At 49.6% G+C, this 15,134-nt stretch overlaps 1 pseudogene; it reads right to left on the bottom strand.

Annotated features, from left to right (window-relative positions):
• Positions 1 to 4,294: 4,294 nt before the first annotated feature.
• On the bottom strand, positions 4,295 to 13,174 carry LOC125942509 (ataxin-8-like; annotated as a pseudogene).
• Between the last annotated feature and the right edge of the window lie 1,960 nt (positions 13,175 to 15,134).

Raw genomic sequence — 15,134 nt, 5'->3', positions numbered from 1 at the left:
AGAAACGACGTTCTTCTTGCTGCGGGCCGCAGCGTCCGATTTGCTGCCGGTCGTCGATGACTTTATTACTGTTATTTGCTTTGCGCTAATCCTGTAAATAATGTAAATAAACCCTCCAGTTCTCTAAGTCCTCCTCAACGTCGCCCAACTCCCGCACCCAACTACAAGATCCAATACCATCTTTGACTGCGTGCTGGATCCACCGCTGTCTTTCGACGCCTCCAAAGTTACAGCAGAGTAAATGGCTGGTCTCTTCTGAAACAGTGTGTAGGCGAATTTCTTGACGGTGTTGATGGAAATCGATGTCAACCGCTTCACTTCTACTCTTACTGTATGTCATTTATCATTGCTAAATTATTTGCCTTTTGTGTTGCCCTAAGCTAGCCATACTCACCGTGGCTCGATTCTATCGATATCAATGCATCATACTTCGGCCCTATGAAACGCTGCGTTTGATCGGAATGCTCACGCAGCGCTTAGCGTATTCCTGGAAATCTTATTCGCCTTTATCAAGAACGAAACGCATAAACCCAATACATTCAACCCACACACGTCTTCTTTTGAAGCTTTGTATTCATGTCATGTATTCTTCCTGAACAATTGAGGCGGTTCACATTCTCCTCATCTCTCTATGATTCGCTGCCGAGGAAATAGCCCACAATAAGGAATGTGAAACGCTGATATGAGTTAGCGTTCGTGTCACAGCCATGCCTTTATTTTATGCGCATATTTCAGTCCTGCGAGGAAAGAAACTCACATTCGTTAGTGCGTAATTACTACTTATGGACTAGACTGTATACTGCACTTATGCGGTGCTTCAAAATCCCATGGTTCAAAAACTTTTTCTATTAGCGCTCGAAACGTGACCCATTTTTCTTGAAGGCAAGTGAAGACCTGTACCCAGCTGGCACCACGCTCCGCCGTATACTGGAAGTCCCAGCAGGTGGCAGATGACACTTCAACAGGCGACGTTAGGCCGACTTCATGCCAAGCCCGCTGGACGAACCGCTGTAGCCTCCGCGGGGAATCCCCCCCCCCCCCCCCCCCCCCACCGCCCCTAGCAATTCCCACTGTGGTCCCCCGTACTGCGTGGACCGCTGGAGTGCTCGGCGCCAGCGGTGGACAGCGAGCAACTGAAAGACAGCCAAGGCCAGCAGCGTGCAGTTCGAATGTTGAGGTATGGCAGACAAGTACTGCTGCGAAAGTCTGCGACGAAAAGAATGATTTCGCGACAAAGCAATGCATTAATTGCTGTATCAATGGCTGCTGCAAGTTCTTAATGAGCTCGGTTTTCATTTAGCTAAAACAAAAAATACGCGTCTTAGCCCGCAAGAGAGAGAGAGAGAGAGAGAGAGAGAAATAGAAGAGAGGAAAGGCAGGGAGGTTAACAAGACGCACGTCCGGTTTGCTACCCTGCACTGGTGAAAGGGGGTATAGGGATGAAAAAAGAGAGAAAGGAAATAGAGAGAGCGCAGTTTCAAAAAAGTATGTAATACATTGGTACGTAGGAAAGCAAATATTCCTTTCGCACATATGAAGTCGTGCTATTATGTACGTTTATGGGAAATTGTACGTGCTACTATGCACGTAGTAAAGATTCATTCTACGACAAGAAAGTTTAGCTTCAGTAGTAATATCGTCTTGATCAAAGATAGCACTTACATTTTTAAAGCTACATATGTGCCGCATTTGCCGATCTGCCACTCTCCCTCTACCACTGCGCGAATTTTACTTGCACTTAGCGCTGTTTTTAGAATGCTGCAGCCTTGGCACGTGGTGTTTACTTAGTGTATATTTCCGCAGTCTTTATTACGATGCAATTATATGGACACTCCAGGCGCATTCCTGCCATCCTTGTCGGCGTCGCCGGGATGTTCCGCATAAAGTCCAAGGGCGATAACATCGCGCCTGCACGCCGTATGCTGTGTGTGCGAGTGACAGCGTGCAAGTATGAGCTGACGACGGTGGCTCGATCTCGCCCGCGTAAGGGAGGCAAGCGAGGAGGAAGCGCGCCATTTTCCATCGTGCGCAAGGGCCGCGGGGGAGGGGAGGGAGGTGGTTGGCGTCCTACTTCTGCGACGGCTGCGCATGGCGCCACCGCACGCGCTCGCGCGGGCGATATCTTGAAAGCGATCTGCTATGTGGTCAAAATACCCCCAGCGCCGGTAGCTTCGTTAACGCTGTGTTCTCGCCGCTAAGTTAGCGTTGAAGCAAGAGACAGTGCGAAGGTCAATTCGCCCTCTCTGCTGCCGCGCTTCCTGGCTGCACCGCTTTGTCAGCGAGTTTTCGCGGTCATCGAGCGAGATGTGTTCATGTTTACCTGTGCGCGCGTTTAAGTATGGTAATCGAATGTTTGCAAGTTTATATGGCCAATGAAACCAATATTCTTACTTCGTATAGCTGTCTATTAATTTGCAATCGCAATCGATCTTTCGCGCGAAACTGTGATTTTTTGTAGTCCACATCAGGCATAGAGTGTCGTATGTGGAAAGATGAATCTGCCATTGGCGTGACCGAACACTGAATTCAGAGAACAAACCCTTTCCAAGAATATGAGACCGGCACAAATTGAAAGTGCATGATTGGGGACGTACAGAACCACCCTAAAACAATTTACGTTTTCAAAAGGTTCATTGGCTAGATAACAGTAAGAGAACACAAGAATGACGACATACTTCACAGCAAAGGCTTCGCAGAATCAGCAGCGAACTAAACATTGCACTGAAAACAAAAATCTTTTGAGAACTTCCACCTGCGGACATCCAACATTTACCATTTACACCTCATGAAATACAATTACACCACTCCATCCCATATGATGGGGATACTATATCTCTATGCAAATAAATACGGTAATAAAAGCTTAAATTCCCGCGAGGGGGACGAAGCGTGAACGAAGAACACGACGAAGAAGAAGCTCGATTCTCAGCTGGTAAGACGCTTTCAATCTCATTTCTCTACCTCGAAGATTTTAACATATGAAAGGGTGAACACAGCGGGTTGCTGTCTTTCGTGCTTCTACTTAATATCTCGCTAGGGCTCGCTATATAATATAGGCATATAACGGACGCATCTCTTTGATGCAACACAGGCAGGTCTGATAGAGATTCGCTGATGGTAAGAATAATGGCAGGCGCCTTGTGCAGAAATGTTTAGGCTAACCGTATGCCGGCGATGGTTCGGTTCCGTCTACATCATCTGTGCATCATAAATTGGTGCCAACAATTGCTGCCTCTTCTTTTTTTTTCTTTTCTTTCTTTGTTTAGTGTGCTCAAAGCACTTATGTTGTCCCTGAAATGCTCGTTTCCTTTTTTTGTACTTGTAGTTCTAATGCCGTTGTAAACGCGATAACGTCCGTCCACAAAACCTCCCCATTTGAAAGTTTGTATTTACGTTACGCAGTCTTGTTTGAAATATTCGGGGATAACATTCTCTGGATCTTTACGCGGTTCGCTGAAGTGGCAAGTACAAATAATAAGAATAACGAGTCAGCACTACTATGACAACGTTTGTGTCGTAACCACGCCTTCATTTGGCGCAAATTTTTCAGTCGTGTGAGCAAAGGAACTTGCTTGCATTCCCATGCACTGTTTGCATGCACATTTCAGCATCTATGCCATGCACCAATATTACAAGATTATTCCATTGTTTATATGTTTGCGCAGTGAAACCGGCAAAGTTTCATTCAAGGCTCATGATGGTCCGCACTGAGCCGACGCCTCATGCCACCGTGCGCGCCCAGTCACAACGGGTTGCCGAAAAGTCAATGTGTCACGGTGGCCCGAGCCAACCCCTACTGGACGACCCGCTGTCGCCAACCCAGTGTCTTCTTCGGGAGTGGACAGTCCTGCGTGGGGCGTTGGAGGCGTCGGGCGCATGCGGTGGACCCAGCGCGAAGGCATATAATAAGGCCAAGATCGCGCAGTTGGAATGCAACGGCTTCACTATCTGCCGCTACATATCGAAAGATACATCTTTCGAGTATATATTTTCGCATAAATAAACGAATTGCAAACGCTGGATGTTGTTGAGATATTAACAATATTCATCGACTTGCGTATATAGAGAGTGAATTTTGGGGCTTAACACAATATCTACAAAGCCTCTTTTCTTATTTCTTTTTCCTTTGTTTGCTTTTTGTTTGTGTATTTAGGTTGTGTTTACTTGCTTGTGGTTGTTTCTATTGCATTGATTCATTGCTGGTCTGCTGCTGCTGCTGCTGCTGCTGCTGCTGCTGCTGCTGCTGCTGCCTGCTGCTGCTGCTGCTGCTGCTGCTGCTGCTGCTGCTGCGCTGCTGCTGCTGCTGCTGCTGCTGCTGCTGCTGCTGCTGCTGCTGCTGCTGCTGCTGCTGTGCTGCTGCTGCTCTGCTGCTGCTGCGCTGCTGCTGCTGCTGCTGATGCTGCTGCTGCTGCTGCTGCTGCTGCTGCTGCTGCTGCTGCTGCTCTGCTGCTGCTGCTGCTGCTGCTGCTGCTGCTGCTGCTGCTGCTGCTGCTGCTGCTGCTGCTGCTGCTGCTGCTGCTGCTGCTGCTGCTGCTGCTGCTGCTGCTGCTGCTGCTGCTGCTGCTGCTGCTGCTGCTGCTGCTGCTGCTGCTGCTGCTGCTGCTGCTGCTGCTGCTGCTGCTGCTGCTGCTGCTGCTGCTGCTGCTGCTGCTGCTGCTGCTGCTGCTGCTGCTGCTGCTGCTTGCTGCTGCTGCTGCTGCTGCTGCTGCTGCTGCTGCTGCTGCTGCTGCTGCTGCTGCTGCTGCTGCTGCTGCTGCTGCTGCTGCTGCTGCGCTGCTGCTGCTGCTGCTGCTGCTGCTGCTGCTGCTGCTGCTGCTGCTGCTGCTGCTGCGCTGCTGCTGCTGCTGCTGCTGCTGCTGCTGCTGCTGCTGCTGCTGCTGCTGCTGCTGCTGCTGCTGCTGCTGCTGCTGCTGCTGCTGCTGCTGCTGCTGCTGCTGCTGCTGCTGCTGCTGCTGCTGCTGCTGCTGCTGCTGCTGCTGCTGCTGCTGCTGCTGCTGCTGCTGTTGTTGTTGTTGTTAAGGCAACAAGGCTTTGTTCATCGCTGTGGCAGGTATCAGGATTAAACCACTTCCGTAGAGTTTCAAGAAATCAATGAATAGTTGCTTATTAACACAACCGCAGTAATGAACCTTTCATGATTCATGTTGCAATTTCGGACTATAGTAAGTAGGTCGAATTGGGCGAGAAGTGACTAAATCTGCCCCTCGAAGGGAAAGACCCCGTTTGAAGCATCCTCAAGGCCGTCGATTGCGATCGAGTGAGTCTAGGGTGAGGAAGTGGAAAAGTCTTCCGAGAAAGATGATAATGAGTCAAGATCTCGTGGAAATTGAGGAGCGAGTCCCTGTACCTCTCGGCGTCCCCTGCCTTCGAATCGCCGGGACCGCCGTGGTGATCGAAACCTCGCGCACGGTCATGGGCAAATTCATTGGCGTTGGGAACATCGGGATGTACGTTGGCCCCCATGTAGCCGGAACCATTTTATGGTGTGAAATACCGGCAGACCCCTCACTGCCGAGGATGGCCGCTGCCTCCCACGAGATCGAGCCATAAGCGAAAGCCTGAGCTGCGGACCGCGAGTCCGTGAATATATTTGGACGCGACGGGTCCTTCATTGGTATAGCGATGGCCATTTGCTCAGCCACCGTTCCCGAAACATTAAGAACCGAGGCAGAACTTAGGAGTTTGCCAGTATGGTCGACCGAAACTACCGGCGAAACAATCGGAACACCCGTACTGGGCTGCATCGACAAAGGCTGCGAGATCCCGAGTATCTGCAACAGATTTTAATAAAGAACGGGCCCGAGCTATGCGGCGCCCTACATTGTATTGTGGGTGGACATTTCTTGGAAGTGGAGCTAGCGTAAACGTACCTCTGATTGAGGACGGTAGAGTCGCTTTACGCTCGGTAGTCTCCGTAAGACCGCTGCCTATGGATTCCAGGATGCGCCTACCAGCCCGCGAGGACGATAGACGCACGACCTGAGCCATTTGCTGGGCCTCGATCACCTCCGGCAGGGAGTTATGCATGCCTAATTGTATGAGCTTCTTGGTGCTGGTGGTGATAGGCAAGCCTAGAACTCGCTTTATACTTTTGCGCATTAGTGCGTCGATTTTTGTCTCTTCCCCTTTGGACCAGTGCAACGCCGAAGCGACGGGATTAATGTGGCTCATGAGAAACGCATGGTTAAGCCGAAGGAGATTGCTCTCGCTCAGCCCTCCCCTGTGGTTCGAGACCCTGAGTATTAACCTAAACATGTTCTCCGCCTTGGAGGTGATGCGGGCTATATAGTCTGTGAGTTGCCCCCTTTGGACTCCAGTAGAAGTTCGAGGATCCTGATGGAGTCTATACCCTGGGGATCATCAGCCCATCCCGTGTGTATAGAGCTATGGGAATCATCTCTTAAGGAGTGAAGTTCCTCACCCATTGTCCGGTGGGTCTGTACAGTAATAACTTGAACGTAGCCGGTGACAGGCTCAGGCCCGAACCGAAGACTTTCTAGTTTCCTTGAGCGTAGAGGTGAGAGCAGTGCGAATTCTCACAAGGGTGACCCAGACGCAGTTCGCAAACTTCCAATGACATCTTGGAGCGCTAAAATGTCTGCGCTCATTGGCGGAGCCGTAGTGTACAGATAGTACACACAGTGATTGATTCCTACGTTGCCGTGCAGCTTGCGTCGGCGTACACCGGCCGCCACCACAAAAAATGTCACATTTTCGCCCTAAGGGCGAAGCAATGAATGCGATAGCAACACGGCAATGCCATACGAAGTAAGGTGAGCTGCTTTGGTAGCAATATGAATTGTAGTAAACATGAGTTGATTAAGTAAGCAGGTGTGCTGCGGCGTAAGTAGACCGACATGAAGAGAGACTCGATGACCACGAGAAGGCACGTGTGAAACGGTGGTGTTGATGAGAAGCGCTTCCCGTGGGCAGCGCGTGAGAAGGGACACACCTGTAGCACTGCACTGCATATCCGGGCAGCATTGCATGTGTAGCGTGCGTTGGAAAATCTGGCCCGACTATTACTAACTGAATGAACAAGCGTGGTGTGAGCGCGCACAAACAAACATGAATAGATCACACTGAATGACTGCAGACAACGACTGTCAAAACGGTGGCAGCAAGCAGCGGGCGAAGGTACGTGCGGTTTATCGCTTCAACGGAAACTGAGCGGCGAATGCACGGCGCATAAAGGTCAGAGCCGTGTGGAGATAGGCGACGGTGCGAGCGAGCGACGAGCGCGGTTGCTGGCAGAATAAAAGTGCCCCCCCCCCCCCCCCCCCGCTCCCTCCGGCGCTGGCTTCCCGCTTCCTTGCTTGCGCGTGGGAGACTGAGTGCGTCCGCTCTCCGTGATAGCGCGCGTCCCCGCACGCTTCCGCTCGGGCATACGGCGCGCGGCGCAGATTTTATCTATAGGGAACCTGACGGCGACGGCGACGGCGACGACGACCCCAACGGCAGAAATCCACTTGAAGTGTCCATATAATTGCTATCGCAATAAAATGGTACAGACTCTTGTGTTGGCGCTGTGGCGGTATTGTATTCGTTAACCATGAGAACTTCTGGTGGCGCGTTTTTGGTACCGAAGTTTGCCAAGGTAAAGCCAAGTATCTTGTCCCCTTAGTCTTCTGTATACATGTACATGTTCTTAATGTGTTCATATATAGTAAGGGTGCCTTATGTGTCGAGCGTATGTGTACTTTTCTTGTGTATTTCAGTTCAATTATCACACAACGTTCTAACTACCTAGTGAAGCTGGTATCAGCTTGTGGCCAAGTCCTATGAATTTGCAGGATACAGCAAGTTGTGTTCACTTCGTTACCCGCTAAACTTAGCGGGATGTCCCAGAAAGTCACAACGAAAGTTGTTTGCTACATCTGTACGTAAACATAGAAGTGTCTATTTGGATGCGCGGCAAATGGCTTCTACCATTTGGCGTCCGAATGCGGAGCAGTATTCTAAAGGTGGTCTAACGGTTTCTGCGTCAGTTACTAGTGAGCGACGGAGGAAGGCGGACTACACTATGTGTCGACAACCTTATAATGCAGTGCCAAATGCACTGCTTTTCATTTAGGAGAACCTCTATACAAGCCCAAGCCAGTTCATGTGCACAATGTCACGGCGCAGAGGAACTTATCAGTGCCTTTGACTCACAGGAACTGATTTTGAGCGTGGAGACAGCGATTGTATGGATCTCTGTACCGATTTTCAGGCGGTCACTGAATATAGTTTCCGCGACGGTTAGCGCATTTCACATGTACTTAGCGAAGGTGGCAGCTGGTTCGAGGATAAATAACCGAGCCCTGTGTTTACACCATTGATAAACCACCTCGCCTGCAGTCTTGAATTCCCCCTGCTCTTGAGGTACATGTACTAAGCGTTTGCATAATAAGCTACGATATTTTATTAGGTCAGACGCCCTTGAGCCTAAGCGCGTCGAGGACACTAAAGGTACAAAAAGGCTACGAACCCTCGACCTTTGGTGTTAATGAAGGCAAAGTAAATTAAGGCGCTGTTGATTAAAATAGAGTTTATTAAGGCACTAAAAACGACGACCTTGGGTGGGAGTCTGACCTTTCGAATTAAGAGGGATGACTAAGCGAAGTACACTAAGCCAATTAAAGGGATGACATTCAAAGACGGCTTGGAATGCTGTACCTCAGGGTATAAAAAAATGGAATATGAGTATATGGAGTTAATTTCTTCGACAGTGATTGATTCCTCGAGCCTTTCCGCTACTTCACTGTCAAGGCTTGACAATAGTAGCAGGGATTCATGATCAAATCTTTGCTGCCGAATACGCTCATGCCCTAGGAGTTCGCAGTATTGCTGATAAATTGCTCGTCGTATTGTTTCTTTGTCTCGTACAACAACACTGCAGCATGTTATGGCTGTTTTCTCGTTCCGCGAGGCGTAAATGCTTTCCTCCCCTAGTCAACGCTTCGTCGGCTGTTCGCCGCACCACAGACAAACGAGTCGAGGTCACTTCACAATTGCGGCACGTTTACACTATCGCAACATCTTGGCTGACTGCAAAAAACGAAGACAGAGTGAGCATCTTCAGTCACGTCTGTGCTGAGAACAAAAAAAGGAACAAAATAAAAAGAAAATGAATAAAGATATTTTTGGTACAATTAAAATATTTATTCACTCGCCAACTGAAAGGGAAAAAAAATCACGGGCTCGTCCGGGATTTGAACGCGGTGACCTACAACTAACCCGAATATTGAGCGCGTGGGAAGATAATGTCCATCAAGCTGCCATTCTTTTCGGATCAGTGTTACGGGCTTTTTCTCGCACCCACACTGTATGGGTCGCTCACTCATATGACGTTTGTACTTTCTACGGAATATCACGCCGACGACGACAGCGAAAGTTTACCTGGTGTGTCGATACAGTTGCTGTCGCAATAAAAGGAGAAATAGAAAACAGGCGTCGAGTTCCCTTCTACCGGGGCAGCGGACGTTGCAGTGTGCACCGGCTACAAACACAGCATGAGCACCAACGGCAAAACCAACAGTGGGCACCATGCTTATCGGTACTTCGCTAGAACCCGTCTGACGCTGAAAACGAAGCGTATTTTCCACCGTATAAGCACCAGCGGAAACATAACACTAGGTGCCCGGGGAGAGAGCGCACGCGAAGGGACCAGCCATCTCGGATGGCCCAAACTTGAACTCGGTGCAGATCAACTCCAAAAGAAAGCGCGTGACCCGCGTATTAATGGCAGAGGCAGGGAAAGAAGACAGTGTTGTCTTCGTTAAACTACAGGTGTCCACCTGATATGTTAGTGAGTGAAATGACTTTTATTGGAGGTCCGGCGAGGACGCGAACTCGTTGCGCACACGGCTAGTCCCACGTCGGGACCGGCAGGTCTAGCCCACCGGCCCGGTCGCGGGTACGCCGGACAGCCAGGATTTGCTTGTCTAGAGCGGGGCTACGCAGAAGCGGGTCCGTACTCCTCCTTGCTGAACTTGGGGTATCTCGACCCGCAATCCCAGAGCATGTGTGCTAGAGTGGAGGTCTGCCCGCAGGACAGGGCAGGGGTCGTCGCTATATACGTCAGGGTAAACTTCATGCAGAACTGCCAGATACGGGTATGTGTCGGTCTGTAAAAGTCTAAGCGGAACAGCTTGCGCCCTATTCAATTTAGGGTGAGGGGGGGGGGGGGGAGACCCTTCTAGACACGTAGAAGAATTTCGTGACCACGTTGTGAGTAGTGGGAGCATCCCTGTGGCCATACGGGGGGAGGGGTGTACGGCACTCCTTATAGAGGAAGCGCGGTCGGTGAGGTCACGCGCAGCCTCGTGAGCAGACTCATTGAGATTCGGGGGAGCACCCTCGACCAACCCAATGTAAGCGGGAAACCAGTGAATCGAATGATGCGTGAGAGCATCCGGATTAGAGACGCTAAGAAGACGAGCAGCTTGCTCGGCGATGCGACCCTTCTGAAAAGCCCTAACTGCCATTTTGGAATCGCTAAAGATCTCAGACCCACGACCGTCTAGGCAGGGTGGGGGCGATGGCGGCTTGCTCGGCGACTTCGGGGTCTGAAGTGCGAATTGAAGCGCTATTGGAAAGCTTGCCGCTGGAATCGACCACGACGACGGCAAAGGTCTTCCCATCGCTGTACTCCGCGGCGTCGACGAAGCGTGCTCTGGTGCCTTGTTGCTTGATCTGTTTGAGAATTGCTGCTGCTCTCGCCTTGCGTCTGCCCTCGTTGTGGACGGGATGGACGTTTCGATTCAGAGGGGCCACTTCGAACTTGTCTCGAATGCACCTAGGGATCGGGGTACTGACCCTCGAAGATACCTGATATGTGGCAGCATAAGTACCACATTGAGCAGCTTGCCATAGGGAAGGAAGACGAAGCATATATAACATAGTTCTGAGGTGACGACCTTGAAACAGGACGCCTGATTTTGCACAGAGATATGCTGATTGACATTTTAGGCCAGCAAAGCTCGGCATCATTGGACACATTCGAGGATGTCGCGCACATGTTTACTGGTGGCAACGGTGAACACCTGCGAAACCTTTTGCCGGAAATGGCCAAGCTAAGAAATTGCGTTGGCCATACCGGTCTCGTCGACCACATCCGAAGAGGTCCTTTTCTTGCCTTCGGCGGACTGAAAATGTACTTGCGATAGACGACTGGACAAGGCCGTTTGAACCATCTGGCAATTATGCACGCCCACGAAGAACTCTCCCGCAAAATCAATTCGAATAAGCTTGCCGACAACTTCATTTTCAGATCAAGTGCCCGAACAAACACTTTTTCAATGATGGTGAAATCGTCGCATGAGATAACGAACTGAAGTCTTTAATAGGAGAGAGAGGCACCAACTTAAAAGTCAAAGCAAACGACCTGGCTTAGAAAACAACGCAAAAAGTTATACAAAGGAATGAAAATGGGGTACATAACAGCGCAAGCAGAGCGAGGCCATTTGGGTAAGAAAGACGCGTGGTTGCGCTATTTCTAAAACTCCTCAGTCCATGCTGTGCATTTTCCTTATTAATTTTTATTCGTCATATGCTGCATTTGCCGCTCAATAACACAATCCACGCTGTTCCTATATTTGCAATCGAGTCCTTTCACGCTTTTGCGATATCACTGTCTTATTTATTTATTTGTTGATATGTTTATTCTTTTGGGCACCTGATAATTTTTACTCTATAATCCTTTATTATGCCTCTGGAAAATAAACGTAACCAATGGCATAAGGCATGCTTTGACAAGTGATGAAACTATTGCGTTATGGAATCACATTATACTTAGGCTAATAATTGTAGTCATAAGTTGTGTTCATAAATTTTTATGTACCGTTTAATTTTTATATATGTTAAGTCTTATCTTCTCAATAACTGACCTTTCGTCAGGAAAAGATTTCTTGATTGTATCTTTTGTATTGAAACTTTTACAAGGCGTACATTGCTTTTTTTATAGATGTGTACTTGTGCGACTGAATAAGCACAAAACACATATATCTCCCTAACGTGTGTAACTAAATGCTCTTCAAGCATGGATGAACCAGGAAACGCCAGTCTCTTGGCGGCGCGATGGGACTGAGACTGTGAAACTCAATTGTCTCCAGTTCTCAGGTCTTGCAAATGCGCACATAAGCTGGTCACTTCACTGAACAATCTTTCGAGGGCACACGAAGTTTGTTGTGCAACTGTTATTAAAGGATATATATATATATATATATATATATATATATATATATATATATATTGTACTGCAGGCGAATGACCGCGCTTCGATGTCTGGGAAAAGACGACGACGATGAGTGGTGGTTGTTTTTGACGCTCGAGCTCGCGCTCGCCAGTAACCAGACCTGCTTTTCGAATAGCCTTCTCCAACGCCACGTCCAAGCCTGCTCGAAGACCAACACCCCCATTTTAATATATATAAATATAAATATATATATATATATATATATATATATATATATATATATATATGCATACATGAGTGGGGTTCGGATAGCTGGTCAGCCCCCCCCCCCCCCCGCCATGGAAAAATTGTCTACGTGGTTCTCTTTAACAATATAAGTAGCTTGGCCTGTCTATATGTTTAAATATACTGTATGTGCATGGTGTTCCCAGTGCCAATTAAAAACAAAAGTGGAAGTGAAAAATACGGATGTGGTAGCCGTCGCTTGTGCTTCTAATGCTCTTGTCCTACTTCTGTCAGAACTCGGAGAAGTTAAGAAAAAGTATGAATTAAAAGCCGTGCACGTCCGCTCTAACAATGATTCCGTAAGCTATTAGCCGTAATAAAATTGTAACTGAAAAGTCAGCGGCAGTTCAAACAAAACATTAAATTATGTGGGTAACAGAACTCTGGTAATGACACTTGAGAGTTCCCCCCCCCCCCCAACACGTAGGCGGCGCCTATGGCTCCAACGGGATGAAGAGGACGAAGTAAGCCGAGCACGTGGTGGAGAACGCGCCCGGTGCCCGATTGGACGATCGCCATCTTAGAAGATCATCACGCCCGCGTCTTTGGTCAGGCCGGATCCCTCAACATCGATGCTCTAGCTCTACCACGAAGGAATCTACAGTGGTGCCTGCAAACCTCGGGAGGCGTTCTAACGAGACCGCGCAGTCGTCAGTACCGAAACGCCGCCAATCGAACAAGGACCTGCTTTCGCCCGGGACGCCTGACCATGGCAGTGCGCGTGCGCCTACTGAGCGATCGTGACTCCGAGACCACCAGCGTCGTGCTCGTGGTCATCACGCCCGCGCCCGTGGTAAGGCCGACTACCGCAACGACGAGGAACCCTACCACGGAGGAATGTACAACGGCGCCAACTTTCGCCATGCTGGGCTCCGAGGAATGCCCCGGAGTGGTCTCTCTCATGCCCAGCAAGTTGGACCAGCGCGTGGACAAGCTGCGGTCAGAGGGCCAGAAATGCGACGTAGCAGTCACCTATCTAGAAGTCTACAACAAGGTTGTTCGAGACCTGCTGTGCCTCGACCCGGCCAAGGGCATTGGCATATTGTACCTCACCGTACACAAGGTGAAGGAGGCCGGCATTCTCCTCGAGCCGCTCTTGAAAGGAAACAAGAACCGGACGCAGCATGCCACCGACGGTAATGCTGAGTCAGCGTGGTCACACGCCATCTTCCAGAGCTACGCCGCAGTGACGGAGAATGCGACAAGCACGAGCAAGGAAATTCGCCTCTCGATGTGCTTTGTCGACATTGCCGAATGGCAGCGCGCAGCGGCGGCAGGTAGGGACACAAAGGTTCAGATGCGCGAGAGTACCAAGCTCAACCTGTCGCTCCTGGCCCTCGGCAACTGCATCGACGCCCGCTCGAAGAAAGGGACCCAGCAGGTGCCGTACCAGACTCCCAGCTCACCCACATCCTGAAGGACTCGCTGGGTGGCTCGGGCAACGTCCTTGTGATTGGGACAGCGACGGCGGTGAATCTCAGCTATGTGGAAACGTAGACCACCTTGGAGTATGCGCTGAGCATACTCCAAGAAGCGCACTCAGGAGAGACTCAGTGCGCTTCTATACTGATCTTTTATAGAACTATTTCGTGGTTTCGTGTAATCGCAATAATTAATATATAAAGAAATAATCTGAAGAAAACTTCAATCACCTGTCTTCGCGCCTGTCTATCACTTTAGCAACTTGCGCTTAAATCAACTGCGTATTTTAATTAAAACGGAAAAGTTCGAGTGATAATGAGCTACAATACTTCTCGAGGGAAGCGTTGTGGCGAGCAATGCTTCCCCTCCCACTTTTTCCCCCTATTTTTTTTCTTTCTTTCTTTCGAATTATTATATTGCTCTATATACACAAAATAACCATCCTCCGGGCCCGCTCAGGTGACACGTACCACTGTCCTATTTTTACGTGTTGTAGTCTCCCGTATCTGTCGTCACGCTTCAAAAACATCTTCAACGCTGCCATTCAGCCGAAGATAGGCGGGCAAACAGCGCGGATGTAGTCGGAACGAAATGGTGGCACGAATAGCGGCACTAGGTCGTGCGCTCCTGTTTTATTTCCACGTGTATAGATGGCGACGTCCGTCATCTGTTTTTGGGTGAAACGAGATGTATAGGGAAGTTTCCTTGCATAATTTTGCATATCCCTATTCGAGATTAAAAAGATATACCTCGTTTGTTTTGTTTTTCGGCAACATAGCATTCTTGGCCGTAGGGAATCAGAAGTTGTGCGAAATCGCCAATGAGTGATTTACTCAGTTATCAAACTCAGTAATTAACCGCGCCCCCGCGCCGCCCTTTCGGCCTGTTGGAGAGGAGGAAGAAAAGGAACCGGGAGGGGGTCGCGGAGACGGGGCTTGAGAATCCGGTCCGCTAGTAGACTGGGCGAAGAGAACCACAACACGCATCCTGATCGCGGTCCTGATCTCGGTCCTGATCGCGGTCCTGATCGCTGAGCTCCTCGATCGCTGACGTGCCCGAGAGGGTATTGGTCACATTTTAATTGATTTCAGTACTTTGTTCCTTCTACAGGTTGTTTCTTTTCCTTTCCTTTCCAGGGACCGTGAATGCCGGTCTCTGGTCCCGGCCAGGGCTCGCCCTGGTCGGCTAGCCGTCCCACTGAGTCGGTGCCTCTGGAGTGTTTTCTTCGGAACCGAGTGAATACCTTGCC

Source organism: Dermacentor silvarum, chromosome 1, assembly GCF_013339745.2.
Source record: "Dermacentor silvarum isolate Dsil-2018 chromosome 1, BIME_Dsil_1.4, whole genome shotgun sequence".
Classification (NCBI taxonomy): domain Eukaryota; kingdom Metazoa; phylum Arthropoda; class Arachnida; order Ixodida; family Ixodidae; genus Dermacentor; species Dermacentor silvarum.
This window is presented reverse-complemented; position numbering and strand designations above follow the sequence as displayed.